Raw genomic sequence first — 5,620 nt, 5'->3', positions numbered from 1 at the left:
CCGGGAAGGGGGAACTCTGCCATTTCTTCGTCGGCAGCAGGGCCATGCCTCCTCGTAATTTAGAGCTCGCAGACTCGTCGTCCGATCGATTTTCGCCTAATGTGAGGGGGTTATTAGCACACCGGGTCACCTCATACTCTTGTCGGAAAATGTAGAGACAGTAACTGGAAACCAGGTACATTGGTATTCATCCTTATTTCTATTTCCTCTCCAATACTCGTCAAAAACTGATTCTTGGGTTTTCAGGCCACTGTCATCCCAGCAAGAAGAGAATTTGTCTATACTTCTTTCATACGTAATTAGGCGCTTCTGTCCAATCCTCGGAAAACAAGGTGACTGAAAAAGACAAAGACGGGATGCGCATGCGTCCAACACGTCTATAGCCGCAGCTCTTACGCAAGTCTCTTTGGTCCGCTATGAATGCCCTGATAAACATACACATAAACAGACGTTTGTTATGATCCATATCATGTTAACGCTTATGTGCCAACATATCTACTTTTAGAAGATTGTTGTTGGACATTTGAGATGACAACAAGACAACAGTCTGGTTACATCTGCGTCTGATGATATTTTTGTGTTTTCACGGCCTTGATTATTTATAACTATTTATTATTTATTCATCTATTTAACTATAATAAGATATTTCATACAATGGGCTCTGCGCCTGGTAACAGCCATGGACAATTCTGACTAGATAACCTCAGAGTTAGTTCATTCATAGCATGATCGTCTTAATCTCGATTATAGTAGCCCGCCCAACATCCACCGACCTCCTGTGGGGAGGGGCCAGTTACAACCCCGGACAGCAGAGTTTGTTTCACACAGACTAGTTCATCCAAAACCTCTCCACACCTTTCGATGTGCAGGGGTAGTGCACATCTCCGTTGAAAAACTATAGCCCATGGGCGTACAGTTGGGGGCTAGTCCACTGGATTGTGTTTTACTCTCACAGTCTCAGTCTCGAACCTTTTCTCATAAGTGCTATGCATAGAAAGCAGTTTGTACATGTTTTAATGTTTGAACTTAAGTATTTGGTATGACCCCGCCGAGGTCTGAACCCCCCAACCATCCAGATACAAGCTAAGGCGACCCGAAACCCTCAAGGGTCCTCAAGGCCATTCCGCATATTCTAACCGCTAAACGTAAAGATAATAAACAAAGAAGCTATGCAAGACACAACAAAGCAAAGGTTCAAAGACTTAGACGCCTCATTGTCAGACGTAGTCTACTCACTGTCTGAAGATATAATCTCCGAGCAGATGTTGGGTGGGCGACTGTAAAGTTTCCTGGCTTGCAAGTCTTTCTGCATTAACTCCCTCTACAGACACCTACAATACGTGTGGTAGGTAAAGGTGGTATAGACTTTTTTAGTCTTGGGCAGTGGGTTATTATAGATATCATCCACTGTGTGGCACGACATTGGGAGGTGCAGCCCATCTCTCTACTTCTACCGCATTTTACCTCCTAAACCAAAAGGTACACATTTTTACACCCGGGGTGGAGTGAGGAAAGCCGTGTTAGTGTCTTCTGAAGAGCACAAGGTCGGTAGCATGTAGTAGGTAGTATGATAGGATTTGATCCCAGGACCTCTGGCCTCTAGGCCAAACTCCCTGTAGTTGTGATCAGTTACGCCACGCGGTCCCACGTAGAGGCCAGGATTGTCAAAAATCTTTGAAATTGCGCACCCCTAACATCTGCTTGGAGAAGAATAGACCATTTTTCATGCATCAATCATGGTGCCCCTTATAACCCATTATGTCATCCAAAACAAATACAGAAGCTGTTTACAAAGACAGATGGACCTTCTGACACACAGTAAACATAACACCATCTGTCAAAGCTGTCAATCAACTGCACGTCTGCTTCTCATCTCGGACTCGTACATGTGGCATCAGTTAGAACATCATTTCGTAACATGAGCTGTACGATTTATGTACAGTAGGAGGGAACTTTCATAAATCATATCAACACCAGTTAAAATTACATTTTGTAAACATACATTTCAAAACAAACCGCAGCGATATCATATGCATTATCCCTGTCGCAACTTGTTGTATGCTCAGTCGATTTTAAGACGTTTTTATTAAAATAAATCTCCCCACTTCAGAAATAAAATCTTCTGGTTTTTAAATGAGCCTTACTTAACCCGTGATGCCCAGTAGCCGGCTGACCGATCAGTCGTGGCACTTTTCCGAGCCGTGAGAGAAGCCGGCCGGTCTCTGTAGTCTGGGTCTGTGGGAGCTGGAAGTTCTCTTCAGAAGCCAGGTAAGACACTGGGTTTGTGCTGTACAGTTAAACTTTTACATTCGTAGGTTTAGAACATTGTTCATGGATTTTTATGGTATAAGTTTCGAAACTAGGAGTGAAAAAAGCACGATTTTAGTGTCCATATTGATAAGCGAAAGGATGGCTCAATACGTGGCAAAATCTCAGGCCTTCCAGCGATATCTTTATCTATCCGACTATCGCTGAATCACAAGATTTACTGCATCCACGGACCACGGGTCTATTTTTCATTCACGCAACAGGTAGGTTCAGGTTAGAGGTAGATTATTATAAATTTCTTTTAGAATTTAACAAAGTAGATGTCCTGTAGATATCTGATACTTGTATAAACAATTGGGTCCCCCCAAAAAATGTTTTAGAATGCGTTCTCATTTCATCTAAAACAGGAACACACACTTGAAAGAGTCTTGATAAGCTATTGGACTCCGTACGCATTCATGTATAGGAGGAAACCAACGCTTCCTTTCCGATGCTTGAATAGACGTTGCTTAAGATCGCGTGCCAGCCCATCCCGTGAGTCCAGACTACACCCTTGTCCTCGTTAAGAGTCCTCCAAGGTGCGGAGCTTAATTTAGACTAGCTGCGGTTTTATCTTGTTGGCCTTGAGCCCCGGTTTGTCTGGCTGCCATGTGGTACCGCTTCAGGGATCAGACAGTAAGCCCGTACGGCACTGGGGATGGTATAATAGACACGTGTTCACGTGATGGGCTACAGGTTTGTATAATAGACTGTGGTTTCACGTGATGGGCTACAGCTGCATGGCCGGTGTGATGAAAGATGAGGAGCTTCAGAAGACGACTACACACGACTACACTACAAAGATGAAAAAGACGAACATGTTTGCCACTGCCGGTCTACCAATTTAGCTATACTCTCAGCGATGCTGATTTTGTGATTTACAACTATTTCTTTTTTATTCCCGTTTCCTCTTTTTTCCTCCCCTTGTCCATTATCTTCTTCTCTATCTCCTCCACATTCTCTTGTCTATTCTCATACATCTTTCCGTTTTCCGGGCCCCCTGAAATTCATCAATTTCTCCCTTTCCTCATCTCTTTTCTCCATCTCTCCTCTTCGCGGCTTTCTTCGTCTCTTCTTTCCTTCTCTAATTTCGTCCCGTCTTCTCCTCTTCCTCCATTTTCCCGTATCTCCTCTCGATGTGTTTCTTTCCTTTCCCTATTTCCCTTTCCCATCTCCCCTCTTTGCACCTTTCTTCGTCCATTCTTCTCTTCTCTCCTTTCTGTCTTCTTCCCTTCCTCCATCTTTCCGTATCTCCTCTCCTTATGTTTTCTGCTTTCCTCATCTCCTTTCTCAATCTCTCCTCTTTGTACGTTTCTTCGACCCTTTCTTTCCTTCTTTCCTGACTTCTCCTCTTCCATTAATCCTTGTGTTTCCTTCTTTTCCTGATCTCCTTTCTTCTCCACCTCTCCTCTCTGCACCTTTCGTCGTTCCTTCTTTCCTTCTTTCTGTCTCTCCTTTTTCTTGTCTTCTTCTTCTTCTCCATCTTTCCGTATCTCCTCTCGATGTGTTTCCTTCCTTTCCTCAATTCTCTTCCCCATCTCCCCTCTTTCACCTTTCTCCACCCTTCTTTCCGTCTCTCCTTTCTTCCTGTCTTTTTCTTCTCCTCCATCTTTCCATATCTCCTCTCCTTGTGTTTTCCTCCTTTCCTTTCTTCATCTCTACTCTTTGCACATCTCTTCGTCCCTTCTTTCCTTCTCTCCGTCGTTCCTTCCTCCCTTCCCCCGTCTCTTCCTCCCTCCTTCCCACCCCAGTCATGAGCGGATTGCTGCAGACGGCGGCCCTGTGCCTGGTAGTTTTCTGGCTGGGTTCACTGACCTGTGCGCAGGAGATGTGCGGCCCGCCTGCCTACTGGGAGGCGGAGGGGAGGAGCCCCATGGCGGACAACAAGGGGAAGGTCATTGTCATGAAGTTCCCCATCGGCTCCTGACCCTTCTGCCAGGGGGAGGTCTCCAGGTAAGGGTACCCTCCCCTCTCTAAGGTCATGTTGATTTGATTATAGGGGTAACTCCTTCTGCGTGCCCCCAAACTGGCTGGTGCGAGCGTACGAATTAAAAAAGTCCTCCCCCTCCCCCAAGAAGCTGCGTTCGTCGATGAAGGTTAGACATCCAGGTAATAAGATACGCCAAAAACTGGATGCTAATTGAAACGTCTGACCGTTTCCAAAACCACATCCAGTTGCTTGAGTAACTACTATTTGAAGTTACGTTCATTATCAAATCTAAGTGGACAGGAAGGTTGAACAGATGACTAAACACACAGAGTATGGTATATCTAATTCTTCTTTGACCTTGGAATTTATATTGGCATTCAAAGACATCAGTGTCCGTTTTCCGATTTTTCTCTCAATTTATGGCTCATTTACAGCTACTTCGTACGGTTCAAAGTATGGTCAAAAACTTATTTCTTTTCGCTGAAACGGATGAATATTGATGCGCGCGTCGACGTCATCCACATGACCATATAACCAAATCAACATGGCCTTAGCGTTACCTTCTTGGGGAGAAGAGATGCTATTCAATATCATTCATGATCAAAGACCCGGTACGCCTGCAGTGGCCTCGGGTAAAGGCGGGGTCACACCTGCGTATATATTTAAGTCCGTATGAGGCGCGCATGGGAGTATTTACCTCCACCAGGCCCCACAGGTCGTTGGAAAAATAATAGAAATTGTACAAACGTAAACAAGTAACATGTCAGACGAGTTAGCTGGGTTGCTAACCATACTTCTCGGTCAGCTAACTCATCTGGCATGTTATGTATCTATATTTGTCCGATTTGTGCTATTTTCCCCGCGACCTGTGGAGCCTGGTAGAGACTAAAAGCTTCATACGCACCTCAAACGGACTTGAATATATACGCATGTGTGACCCCAGCTTTACACCTTGAAGTGGTCTTCCTGTCCTGTGGTGATGATTTAGTAGAAATAAGAGTAGAAGAAATATACTTCTGGAATCAATTAAACCCTTGCCATCTCCTTTCCAGTCTGGAGGCTCTCCGACAGAAGCTGTACAGCGAGGGGAAGTCGGACATCTTCTTCGGCGCCGTGAACCACTGGGGCTGGGCGAGCTGGTGGTACCGCGGCGAGCTGGAGAGGAGGGCCAACTTCCCGGTCTACCAGGACTCCTGGTCTCAGGACATCTGGGGGAAGCTGCACGCTGCCAAGGACGACATCCTGGTGTATGACAGGTGAGCTGCGCCTTCTAGCGGCATGAACGAGAACAGATGTTGTCTTACTTTGCTTGATGACGGACTCAGTAGAAGTCTGGTGTTCATCTGGTATTTAGCTCCTGTACCTGTACCTGTTGCAAATGCA

At 45.4% G+C, this 5,620-nt stretch overlaps 1 long non-coding RNA gene across 1 annotated transcript; it reads left to right on the top strand.

The window, feature by feature from the left end:
• The first annotated feature begins 2,110 nt into the window (after positions 1 to 2,110).
• On the top strand, positions 2,111 to 5,492 carry LOC118409045. The gene is made up of 3 exons (XR_004830397.1): positions 2,111 to 2,268; positions 4,059 to 4,260; positions 5,290 to 5,492. It is a non-coding gene; the product is annotated as an uncharacterized LOC118409045 (long non-coding RNA).
• Positions 5,493 to 5,620: the final 128 nt, after the last annotated feature.

Source organism: Branchiostoma floridae, unplaced genomic scaffold, assembly GCF_000003815.2.
Source record: "Branchiostoma floridae strain S238N-H82 unplaced genomic scaffold, Bfl_VNyyK Sc7u5tJ_873, whole genome shotgun sequence".
Classification (NCBI taxonomy): Eukaryota; Metazoa; Chordata; class Leptocardii; order Amphioxiformes; family Branchiostomatidae; genus Branchiostoma; species Branchiostoma floridae.
The sequence above is the reverse complement of the archived record's forward strand: the minus strand, read 5'-3'. Positions and strand labels throughout refer to the sequence as shown.